Here is a 12,481-nt window from a genome sequence, read left to right on the forward strand (position 1 = left end):
TATGTGCAGGGTTTCATAACTCCAAAGGAAATGGATCAATGACAATTTTTATTAAGCAAAATATTTCAGTAACAATTGGGTCTGGAGCAATGATTCTCAACCTTCCCATCCCACTCACAAACCACCTTAATGAATCCCTTACTAATCACAGAGCACCTTTGGCATAGGGATTATGTGAGTGGAAAGAAAAAATTTGAAAATGACTGCTTTAGCCAATAGGGCCACATCCAACTCCCATTTAAATATGGTGAATGAACTGGCCTCAATAACCTTCAGTGGTAGAGATTTCCACAAGGACACATCTCTGAGTAAAAAGGTTTCTCCTCATCTCAGTCCTAAATAGATATCCCCCTTATCCTTTCACCGTGACCCCATGTTGTGGACTTCCCCAACATTGGGAAGATTTTTCCTGCCCTTATCCTGGCCCATCCTGACAGAGTTTTATACATCTCATTCTTCTAAATTCCAATAGGTATGGGCATAGCGGTTAGAGCAACGCCTTTACAGCGGCAGCAATTTGGTCCGGTGTTCGAATCCACTGCTGTCAGTAAGGAGTTTGTACGTTCTCCCCGTGTCTGTGTGGATTTTCCCCGAGAGCTCCGGTTTCCTCCCACCGTTTGAAGTGTACCGGGGGTGTGGGATAATTGGATGGAATTAGGCTGCATGGGCTCGTGGGCCAAAAGTGCTGTATGTCTAAATTAATAAAAAAATTTATTAAACTATTCAGTCTTTCTTCACATATCAGTCCTGCCATACTATATATATAGTCCAATATTACCCTGCATCAGAACTCCAATTTGGTGGGATATGGACCAAACACAAGCCAATGGGATTAGTGCAGATCAGCATCTGCTCAGTGTGGATGAGTTAGGTTGAAGGGCCTGTTCCTGAGTTGTTTAACTCAATCTCTCGGAATGACTTGGCATGCTTGAAATACTCAACAGTTTGGGCAGGGTATTCAGAGAGAGGTGAGGTAACATTTGAATCTTTGAATAGATCCGGAATCAGTTTGAGCTAAAAATCAAGTTGAAGATGCAATGGAAGTGAGGGATATTAAAGGACAACAGGGAGGATCCTACAAGGAGGAAGACATTAAAGGACCACAGGGAGGATCCTACAAGGAGCAAGACATTAAAGGACCACAGAGAGGATCCTACAAGGAGGAAGACATTAAAGGACAACAGGGAGGATCCTACAAGGAGGAAGACATTAAAGGACCACAGGGAGGATCCTACAAGGAGGAAGTTATTAAAGGACAACAGGGAGGATCCTACAAGGAGGAAGACATTAAAGGACAACAGGGAGGATCCTACAAGGAGGAAGACATTAAAGGACCACAGGGAGGATTCTACAAGGAGCAAGACATTAAAGGACCACAGGGAGAATCCTACAAGGAGGAAGACATTAAAGGACAACAGGGAGGATCCTACAAGGAGGAAGACATTAAAGGACAACAGGGAGGATCCTACAAGGAGGAAGACATTAAAGGACAACAGGGAGGATCCTACAAGGAGGAAGACATTAAAGGACAACAGGGAGGATCCTACAAGGAGGAAGGGAATGGTAAGAGAGGAGACAAGAGGCAAAAAATTAGTAGAATCAGTGCAAAAGTCAGGATGTTATGCTTAGAAAGTGATGCCCTGCTTTATCCAAAAGTGAGTTGCTGTTTCTCAAACTGACTTTGGACAAGAATATATCCCAATGTCAGAGAGGTCACATTGGGTCCAGATCAGAGAAAGTCTGGGCAAATCAATGGAGAGGAGACTGGAACGTGAGCAGCTGAGGTGAACATTGTTTTGACCCTTCTATTTATGATTATTTAGTATAGATGTTCAGCGCAATGTGAACAAGGGCCCAGTAAACAAACTACTGGGGATGCTCAGAACATGGAACCCTTAAAGAGAAATACACACTCTGTTCTTCAAAGCACTATATTTAAACTGAGCTAACAACATAACAGGAGAGAAAGAAGAGGATCATACATTACATCTTCTGTGGTTATAGAAACAGAGCCTTCAACACACCATTCCAACTATCAATCCCCTATATTCATCCCAACAACTCAGCCTGGATTCCACCGTTCATCTCCACACCAGAGGCGATAAACAGCATGCAAATAACTTACTAACCCTCGCATCCTGGAGATGTGGGAGGAAAGCAGAATAGCCAGAGGGAACAGTGAGAATGTCCAAACTCCACAAAAACAGCACCCAAAGTTCGGAGTCAACAGAGTCTCTAGCACCGCAGGACAATGGCTCTCTCAGCTGTTGTTGCTCAAGAAAGTATGATGGAGAAACAAAGGATTGATGCTGGTGGCTGAGGAAGAGGGAGGCCTATACTCAACACTCGTGTGAGTTCCACCAGTGCAGGAAGTGACCAGGCATAATCTGCACATGGGAGAGCAGTCCTGTGTGCAAAGGAACATGTGCGCATACCCTCAAACCGACAACCAATACAGGCCTACTGGTGTGTGTACATGCACGCGCAGTAGGAGCCTTTTTTTTAAACATAGAGGGTGGTGGTTTTGAAGGAAGCAAAGCTTGATACACAGAAGAAAATCTTAGCAGGATTCGGCCTGAGGCTTAAACCTCAGCCTTCAAGCCTGCTCCACCATTCAAAATTACTGTGGCTGATCTGCTCCAAGCCTTACTTTTTCTTTATGCCATTTCACTACAATCTTTGATTCCGTGATCTTTCTGAAATGTTTCCATCTGCAGTGAACTGGGAATTCACTACTGGCTCCTCCCCCACATATCCCGATTTAAACCCTGGATCCCTGCCAAAACCCCAGTTCAGTCCAAGGACCACGTGTGCTATTCTTACTGAATAAAAGTATGTTGTACTCTCTCTTGTCTTGAGTGCTCTCAGTCATGCTACACTATCTCCCCTTTAAATACCGCCAGTGATCTCACCATAGACAACTCTCCACGGCTAAGAATTCTGAAGATTTCCTGCAGACCTCATTTTTCAATGACTGCCCTTTGTTGACGACTCTCCCAATACTGGAAATGTTTCAGCACAGGACCCAGGCACTGGTGATTTGAGGACTGTAAGCTCAGCACCAGGCCAGGAATTTGCCACAGCAATAAGCACCAGTAAAGTGTTGACCCAGTTCCCCAAGAGGTTATCTAGAGATGACAGTTCTTTTGTCCACAATTCAATAAAATCATGGCTAATCAGGCCATGGACTCTGCCTACCTGTCAGTCACCTCCTTGGTATGCAGAGTTTTACCGCCAGCCTTCCAGACCTCTGGGGGGATTCCATCCATACCTGCTGCTTTGCCACTTTTCAGTTGTTCAATTACCTTGTATGTCTCTTCCCGGGTGAGGACCTCATCCAGCTCTAGCCTCAAGGGTTGTTGAGGGAGCTGGAGCAGGGCGGATTCTTGGACTGAGCGGTTGGCACTGAAAAGGGATTGGAAGTGTTCTGACCATCGATTGAGAATGGAGATCTTGTCGGAGGACTTCGCCGTCTGAGCTCTGCGGAGGGCTTTGGACTTGGGGTGGGGGGCCGTACACAGCCTTTAGTGTCTCATAAAAACCCCTGAAGTCGCCAATGTCGGCGCTAAGCTGGGTTCGTTTGGCGAGGCTAGTCCACCATTCATTTTGGATCTCCCGGAGTTTGCGCTGAAGATGGCTGCATGCGCGATGGAAGGCTTGTTTCTTCTCTGGACAGGACGGCTTTGCAAGGTGAGCCTGGTGGGCAGCTCGCTTCTTTGCCAGCAGCTCCTGGATTTCCTGGTTGTTTTCGTCAAACCAGTCCTTGTTTTTCCTGGAGGAGAAGCCCAGTACCTCTTCAGTGGATTGCAATATGGCCGTTTTCAGCTGATCCCAGAGGGTTTCAGGAGACGTGTCCGCAAGGCAATTTGCATCCTCGAGCTTTGCTTGGAGGATTTGCTTGGAGCTTTGCTCCGGTGGCGGCAGCAACAGGACCTCGGGCCCCCCGGCGGCAGCTACTAACCTCGTAGGATCTCAACAGGATGGATCTGTAAAGAATGTTTCCTCATGCCACGAGGAGTCCAAAGAGCTCTGCTACCATCGGAGAAAAGGTACAGGAACCGAAAGACGAACACTCAGCAGCACAAGGACAGCTTCTTCCCCGCTGCCATCAGATCCCTGAATTTAATAAACACCTCAAAAACCAATAACAACTAACAACTGTGAACTCCATTGCAGAGATCTCTCCAGTCTTAAAAAATTTTCTACTAGAACTTTTCTTTCTGATCCTCAACCAATGCTGCATCCCCTTTACTTGGCCGCGGCAGGAGTAAACACACACAGGCCGATTCCAGGGCGCACCAATCCATAACTGGGGACAGCAGTCGTAGATCTCCAGAAATGGTTCGACCTAAAAGGGGAGGCAGGCCTCTTCAGCCCGGTTAAGCAACCTGCATAGGAGAAGGTCACTCTGATATAAAACCTACGACTCAAGGACCTCGCAGCCACGTCCCAGCTTGCTTGGCCACGGCACACAAACCATGGGTGTAAAGGGTGGGGCCAGTACTGCGCACACTGCACTCCACCTAAAAGCTCCTTTGCGCAGGCCCGAGGACAGGTCCACGTCCTCCCCTTGAAAAGATGTACACAAACTCAAGCTAGCATGCTGGAACATCAGAACCCTGCTAGACAAGGCTGACAGCCACCGACCTGAACATCGGTCTGCCCTCATCGCACATGAACTCCTCAGACTCGACATCGACATAGCCGCTCTCAGCGAAGTCCTCCTTGCAGATGTAGGCAGCCTCCAAGAACACGGCACGGGCTACACACTCTACTGGTCTGGCAAGCCTCAGGCTGAACGACGCCTATCTGGTGTTGGCTTCATGGTCAAGAACTCCATTGCCTCCAAACTCGAAAACCTCCCGACAGGCCACTCTGACCGGATCACGTCCAAGCGACTCCTCCTTCAAAACAAGCGACGCATCACCCTCATCAGTGTCTATGCTCTGACCCTTCAGGCGGAACCAGCAGAAAAGGACAAGTTCTACACTGATCTGCGCAACCTCATCCAACGCACCCCTACAGTCGACAAGGTTGTCATCCTTGGCGAGTCGGCAAAGACTCAGAAACCTGGCCAGGAATCCTTGGCAAGCATGGCGTCGGCAAATGCAGTGACAATGGGTGCCTCCTGTTGGAACTCTGCGCAGAACAGCGGCTTGTCATTACTAACACCCTTTTCCAGCAGAGAGACAGCCTGAAGACTACCTGGATGCATCCCCGATCCAAACATTGGCACCTCCTGGACTACGTTCTGGTGCGAGGAAGAGACAAACGAGATGCGCTCCACACCAGGGTCATGCCCAGTGTGGAATATCACACTGACCACCGGCTTGTTCTCTGCAAGCTCAACCTTCACTTCAAGCCAAAGTTCAAGAACAGTGGAGCCCCCAGAAAGAGGTTCAATGTTGGAAACTTGCAGTCAGACATAGTGAGAGGAAACTTCCAGGCAACCCCAACTACGCGCATGTTAAATTCCCAGACGGGAGTACTGTATCCCTAAGAGATCTGGGTTCGCTTGGTTTGCCCCTTCCTTGCAGCCCTACTCAGAATAGCCTGAGAGGTTGGACTCACCCCCCCTCCAGCCTGTGACCCCTAGTAAACTTTCAGAGGGCCATGTTGAGGCTCCACTGCCTCATGCAGGCAATTCTGGAGCGGGTCCAGAAGCCAGTCCTTCCCACACTACAGACCCAGGACCTGTACCAGTTCCCAAGGTTGCAAAGGAGCCACCTGTTTTGAGACGAAGGACTAGAATTCGTAAACAACCTGATAGGCTGACATATTCATAAAACCTCTCATTATATTTCGATTGCTTGCTAGATACTGGCATATTTTTGCTGTTAGAGTATCTCAAGGCCAAACATGGTATCCATGTATCGCTTGCTTCAGTCTTTTCTAGCAGCTGTCCTTTTGATTTTATCCCTTCTACTGCCGGGGGGGGGGGGACACTGTGGTGAATGTCTGCCAAGCTGCCTGTCTCCCCTCTGGCGCATCTTGCTGTACTAATATTGGCTGTGCTTTATCTCTACTGTTAAGGACACTCCCCTTGGATATAACTGTATATGGATCTATTGTCTTTCATTATTGTACCATGAGTTTCTGCTAATAAAAGCCATGATTATTGTTTAACCACATCGTTTTTGACTACTTCATCAACTGGCACTTCACCTACTTACCTGGGTCTGGTGCCACGAATTATTCGATCGGAGTGACATGTACGGTAAGTAATGCACAAGTTCAAGCCAGTCACCATTGATAATACGCACACCCAGGTCAAAGTGAGGAGTTGCAATGACACATGGGTGGAAGATCCAATATGTAGGCAAGGGGGTGGCGCGAGGGGGGTGCCTAGGAATAAAAGGGGAGACCATTGGGGACCATTGAGGATAGTTGGAGAGTAGAATAAGAGGAAGGCATATGTCAATTTTTTCCGTTAAGACTTGTGAGTGTTTTCTTTATTATGGATATAATATTTAAATTACAGTCACTACAGATTCAACTCCACTTAGCTTCCAGTCCCCTATAACCCATAATCCTCCTGTAGCTGCATCTCAAATGCATTTAATGAGGCAGCCACTGCTGTTTCATTGGACAGACAATTCTGTCATGGTCAGGGCTCAGGTCACTGTAGATGCCCTCACATGACATCAGTTCAACTGCTACCATGGAGTCTCATCAGCCACAACCTGAAAATCTAGACTTCTCCTGCCACTGGACTTTTGATGCCAATTCATTTGTGGCAAGATTTCCTCTTCAGTTATCAAAGACTTTGGGTGGACTCGATGAAAGGGAGCATCAAAATGACAGGCACATTGAGGGCGTGTGATCTGAAGCATTAATTCAGTGTCTTCTAAGATATCCTGAGGGTTTCCTGCATTTTTTGTTTCTTTTACTTATTGCCCCAAATTTGCTGGGCTTCCACGAGGCTCAGTACCTGGCCCATTACGTTCCATGATTCCATGATATATTCCTTACACCTAAAAATCTAAATAGGTCATATGCATTAAATGGTAGGCTATTGAGATGTGCAGAGCAACAAAGGGATTTAGGAGTGATGGTAAATAGTACCCTCAAGGCTGATACTCAGATAGATGGTGTGGTGAAGAAGGCATTTGGAATGTTAGCCTTCATAAATCAGAGTATTGAATTCAAGAGTAGGGAGGTTATGATGAAATTGTACAAGGCATTGGTGAGGCCAAATTTGGAATACTGTGTACAGTTTTGGTCACCAAATTATAGGAAAGATATAAACAAAATAGAGAGAGTGCAGAGAAGTTCATGAGAATGTTGACAGGATTTCAAGGTTTGAGTTACAGGGAAAGGTTGTGCAGACTGGGACTTTTTTCTCTGGAGCGTAGAAGATTGAGAGGGGACTTGATAGAGGTGTTTAAGATTTTAAAAGGGATAGACAGAGTAAACGTGGATAGGCTTTTTCAATTAAGAGTGGGGGAGATTCAAACTAGAGGGCATGGTTTAAGATTGAAGGGGGAAAATTATAAGGGGAACATGAGGGGAAATTTCTTTACGCAAAGGGTGGTAGGCATGCTTCCGACAGACGTGGTCGAGGCGGGATCATTGGTTACATTTAAGGAAAGACTGGATAGTTACATGGATAGGAGAGGACTGGAGGGGTATGGACCGGGTGCTGGTCAGTGGGACTAGGAGGGTGGGGATTTGTTACGGCATGGACTAGTAGGGCCGAACTGCCCTGTTCTGTGCTGTAAGTTGTTATATGGTTATATGTTTAAAAATGAGAAGTGTGATAAGCAAGTTTGCAGAGGAAACAAATATGCGTTTAACAATCAGAGAAAAAACTATGGACTATGTGAACACACGAATGATCTGATCAGTAAGGCAGAGAAGTGGGAAATGGAAATTAATCAAACCAAGTGTGACATAATTTGAATTGAATTGAATTGTTTATGGTCACATGCATATTTGGGAATGTGCAACAATACCATGTGAAGATACACCAGTCTTGTGCAGGCTGAACCCGATGCTGCCTGGGAATGTGATATGCGGTTCACCAAAGAGGCAGATGAATGCATCTTGCTCAAGTGAGGACTATAATTGGAGGATGCTGAGTTGTGTTGACCACCAGGGGGACCTTGGAACTTGTGCCATCAGATGCTTAAAGGTAGTCAGACTGATCAATAAGGTGGTTAAAAAAAAACTTATGGGCTGTTTTGCTTTGTTAGCTGGAGGCATGGAATACAGAAGAGTGGTTAACCATGCGCTGTAAACACAGTTAGTTTAACAGCTGAGTTCTGTTCACCATGTTACAGGAAAGAGGTAACCTTGAGAGGATACTGTTGAAGTTTACAAGACTAGAAAATGGTAGCCATGAGAAAGATTAAGTAAGAATCTTAATTTTTTTTTAGCACCAAAGTGAGCTGAGAAAGACTTAGCTTAGGTGCAAAAAGTCATGATATGCTAAGGGAAGCCATTCTCAATGGGGGGCCTATGTCCCCACCTGGGGTCCACAGGACATTGATGTAAAAGCCTTGTTTTCTTTTCACCTCATGTAACATAAATAATTTTTATGTTTTTATGTAGTCGGTAGGAGAAAGGTATGGAAGAAACCAAAACTTGGCTGCTTCATTGACAGGAGCCCTGGGGGAGGGGAAGGGAGGCCATTGACAAAAAAAAAGGTTGAGATTGACTGGCTTAGAGGTATAAATAGGTATAAATATACATACTCTCTGCATGAAGAGGTTCCCCCTTAATGTTCACTTTAAGCATTTCACCTTTCACCCTTAATTCAAGATGCATTCGCATGGATAGAGGATTGGTTAACCGATAGAAAGCAGAGAGTTGGTATGCAGGGGTGTTTTTCTGGTTGTCAATCAGTGATGAGGATGTGTCACGGGATTGGTGCTGAGCCCACCACTGTTCACGATATACATTAATGATCTGGAAGAGGGCGCAGAGTGTAATGTGTCTATGTTTGCTGTCGTGGAAAAGCAAATTGCGAAGAGGATACGAAGTGTGTGCAGAGAGATATAGATTATTTTAGTTTATTTATATAGCACAATTAAAACAACTCACATCGACCAAAGTGCTGTACAGATCATAAATTACATCTTAACTTAAACAGCTTGTTAAAGTGCAACATAAAACAGGTCCCGGAGGTTCAGAATTGTACATACAACATGCATGGACAATCACTTCAAAACACTTACAAGTAAAAATACAACTTCAGTCTGGATTTAAAAGAGTCAAAGGAAGGGGATGATTTGATGGAGGGAGGAATGTTGATCCACAGTTTGGGGGTTGCTATCACGAAGGCATGATCTCCCCTGAGTTTGCAATTTGAGCGCGGAATAACAACTCTTAACCTATAAATAGATTAAGTGAGTGGGCAAGGGTCTGGTAGATAGGGTACAATGTTGGTAAATGTGAGGTTATCCACTTTGGAAAGAAACATAGAAGATCAGATTATTATTTAAATGGCAAGCGATTGCAGCATGCTGCCACGCAGAAGCACTCGGGAGTGCTTGTGCGTGAAACACAAAAGTTTGGCTTGCAGGTACAACAGGAATGTTGGCCTTCATTGCGAGAGGGATTGAATTTAGGAGGAGGGAAATTATGCTGCAACTGTACAAGGTACTGGTGAGGTCACATCTGGAGTACTGTGTAGAATTCTGGTCACCTTACTTAAGGAAAGATGTATTGGCTTTGCAGGTGGTGCAAAGGGGTTCACCAAGTTGACTCCAGAGATGAGGGGGTTGGTCTCTGAGGAGAGATTGAATCATCTGGGACTGTACTCACTGGAATTTAGAATGAGAGGGGATCTTGTATAAAATTATGAAAGGCATAGATAAGATAGAGGTAGGTAAGTTATTTCCATTGGTGGGGGAATGACCAGAACTAAGGAACATAGCCTCAAAATTCAGCGTAATAGATTTAGGAGAGATGAGGAGGAACTGCTTTCCCTGGAGAGTGGTGAATTTGTAGATTTGTTGCCCATTGAAGCAGTGGAGGCTATCATAGTATCAGGTCTACCGTGGATGCCATCTCACTGCCTCTACACAAAGCCCTGGAACAACTGGTCTGCAAAGATGCAGACTACAGTTTGGCAGTTAACACCATCATCCCCTCAAAACTGATGAGCAAACTCCAAGACCTGGGGATTAATACTCCACTGTGTAATTGGATCATGGATTTCCTCACCTCCAGTCCACAATCAGTGAAGATTGGCAAGAACTTCTCCTCCACAATCTCCATCAGTACCGGAACACCACAGGGCTGTGTTCTTAGCCCCCTGCTCTACTCACTCTACACCTATGACTGTGTGGCTCGGTACGACAATAACACCATCTACAAATTTGCCGATGATACCATGGTCGTGAGTTGCATGAAGTAGGGATAAGTCAGCATAAAGGATAGAGATTGAAAACTTGGCTGAATGGTGCACCAACAACAACCTTGCACTCAATGTCACCAAAACCAAGGAGCTGATTGTTGACTTCAGGAAAGGAAAGGCAGAAGATATACAATCCAGTGATTATTGGGGGATCAGAGGTGGAGAGGGTGAGAAAATGTAAGTTCTTAGGAGTCACTATCTCGGAGGATCTTTCCTGGACCCAACAAACAAATGGCATTGAGAACAAAGCACATCAGCGCCTCAACTTCCACAGGACTTTTCGGAGGTTTGGTAGGACTCCAGAAACCTTGGCAAATTTCTACAGAGGTGTGGTGGGAATCGTGCTGACTGGCTGCATCATGGTCTCGTATGAGGACACCAATACCCTTGAGCAAAAAGCCCTCCAAAAGGTAGTGGACACAGCCCAGAACATCACAGGTAAAATCCTCCCCACCAGCGAGAGCATCTACAGGGAACACTGCTGTTGGAGGGCAGCAGCAATCATCAAAGACCCACTCCATCCAGCACACACCCTATTTTCACTGCTGCCATCAGGAAAGAGGTATAGGTGGCATAAGACTTACATCATGAGATTCAAGAACAACTGCTACCCCTCCACCATCAGACTGCTCAATTACAAACTCAAGAGATTTATTTAAGGACTCTTTCTAGTACTTTATTGATTTTTTTGTTCTCTCTATATTGCCCTGTCACTTTGTTTACGTCTATTATCTGTTTACAGTTCTTTGTTTGTCTTAAATATATTTAAGACAAGATACAATAGATATTTACATAGTCGGGGAATTAGGGATATGGGATCAGCCATGATCTTATTGAAAGGTGGAGCAGGCGTTCTCCTGCTCCTATTATTTATGTTCTTATGTGATCCAGTACTTGATCATTTCATTTCAATGGAAAGAGCATTCTTGTATTTACTCTATCTATACCCCTCATGATTTTGTATACCTCGATCAGATCTCCCCTTATTCTCCGCCACTCCAGGGAATAAAGTCCTAAACTATTTAACCTTTTCCTGTGATATAGTTCCTCAAGTCCCAGCAACATCCTTGTAAATCTTCTCTGCATTCTTTCAATCTTATCACTTGAGTCCAGCACTCCCCAGTAAAAATAACGGGGCTGTGCTCATAAATATGTAGATTTCATTTGTGTGCTGGGTGTACTGTACTGTGTCTGTGAGTGCACACTATGATTGTGTGTGTGTGTGTGTGTGTGTGTGTGTGTGTGTGTGTGTGTGTGTGTGTGTGTGTGTGTATGTGGGGGCGCATATTGTGGCGACCACTTACCAACAAGCAAACTGGCTCCCAAAATGGCAGACATGCTATGGAAAACCTGAGAATTTGACTTGCATCCAACACAGGATTTTATCTGAGCTGATGGCATCACCCATGATATCACTTCCTGTCCATGTGACAGAAGAGTGATGTATATAAGCCCAGCATGCAAACCTGCAAGTGTCAATCTTGCACTAGATTCCACAGTGTGTACATGGAGTTCCCTGCATATACATCAACTTAACTGATGTCTTTAGTAGCTCAGCATAGAACATTTCACGAAAATATATACTCAGTGTTGGGTCAGGACTGAGCAGAATATTGTGGATAGCTCCAGCAAATTCCTGCAATCCGAAAGACAATCAGAATGGACCAGCCCAATGTGGTTGACCCACATTTCTCACCAACAAGTTCAGCAGACTATATTTTCCAATTTTCAAAGCAGAACTAATCTCAAGCAAAAGGAAAAGAAAAATGTTGCTTAAAAACAGATTAAACAAGAAGGAAAATGTTTAAAATTTGCACATTGTTCCTCAGTTCTTATTAGCTTTTAAAAACAGCTGGAATGTTAATTAATACTTTGCTACAAATTGCTTCTTTGTGGCAGATGTAAGCAAGGTGACCTTAGTTTCAGCATCCACATGTTAGGCTGAGGGAAATGAGAATCTTGTTTATACGTGGGAAACATGATAGATTTAACTTACAATTTGACAGCTGAAGCTTTGTTTGGGGCATTTAAAAAGGTGTTTGGGATGAAATTTGGTCAATAATAATAGTCATGTTTTTGTCTTTCCAACTTCTCTTTAAAAGTTGCCTACAGTCACCA

Source organism: Narcine bancroftii, chromosome 1, assembly GCF_036971445.1.
Source record: "Narcine bancroftii isolate sNarBan1 chromosome 1, sNarBan1.hap1, whole genome shotgun sequence".
Classification (NCBI taxonomy): Eukaryota; Metazoa; Chordata; class Chondrichthyes; order Torpediniformes; family Narcinidae; genus Narcine; species Narcine bancroftii.